The sequence below is a fragment of the Monopterus albus genome, unplaced genomic scaffold, assembly GCF_001952655.1.
Source record: "Monopterus albus unplaced genomic scaffold, M_albus_1.0 scaffold69.1, whole genome shotgun sequence".
Classification (NCBI taxonomy): Eukaryota; Metazoa; Chordata; class Actinopteri; order Synbranchiformes; family Synbranchidae; genus Monopterus; species Monopterus albus.
In genome coordinates, this window is record NW_018127949.1 from 569,781 (window position 1) to 570,302 (window position 522).

Here is a 522-nt window from a genome sequence, read left to right on the forward strand (position 1 = left end):
GATTTTAGCTTCATTTTAGACTGTATTGTATTTAGGTAAAGGATCTTCTTCTTTACTATCACTGTCCTTGTTACAGGTAGCATTCCTTCATTTTTTTCTCCATTGAATTGACAATAATTTGTGGAAAATGACAGCACTAAAATGCTTATTGAAAATAGTCAGCCAAAGAGCAGCCTCACCTGCCTACCCAAATTTAAAGGCAGTGTTGCAACAATTTAAGGCAACACTGGGAAACTTTACCAGCATCTCTGTACAACTAAGAAGCTGTTCCACAGTTGCCAATGCACAAGTTAAAATGCTGCTGTGTATTGTCAACTTAAGGGTAGAGACTGTAAAGTTCAAGGAAAAAAACTGTTTCATTAGAGAATATCTGAATATGTCTCACTTGGTTGCTTCCTTCTGTGAGTGCAGCCCCCTAACAGTACTGTGAAACTGGAACAGTAAGAAAAGAGCAAGGCAGCTTGTCAGCCTCCATCACAGCGCTGCAGCCAAAACATCCCATGCATGAAGAGAGAAGGATAC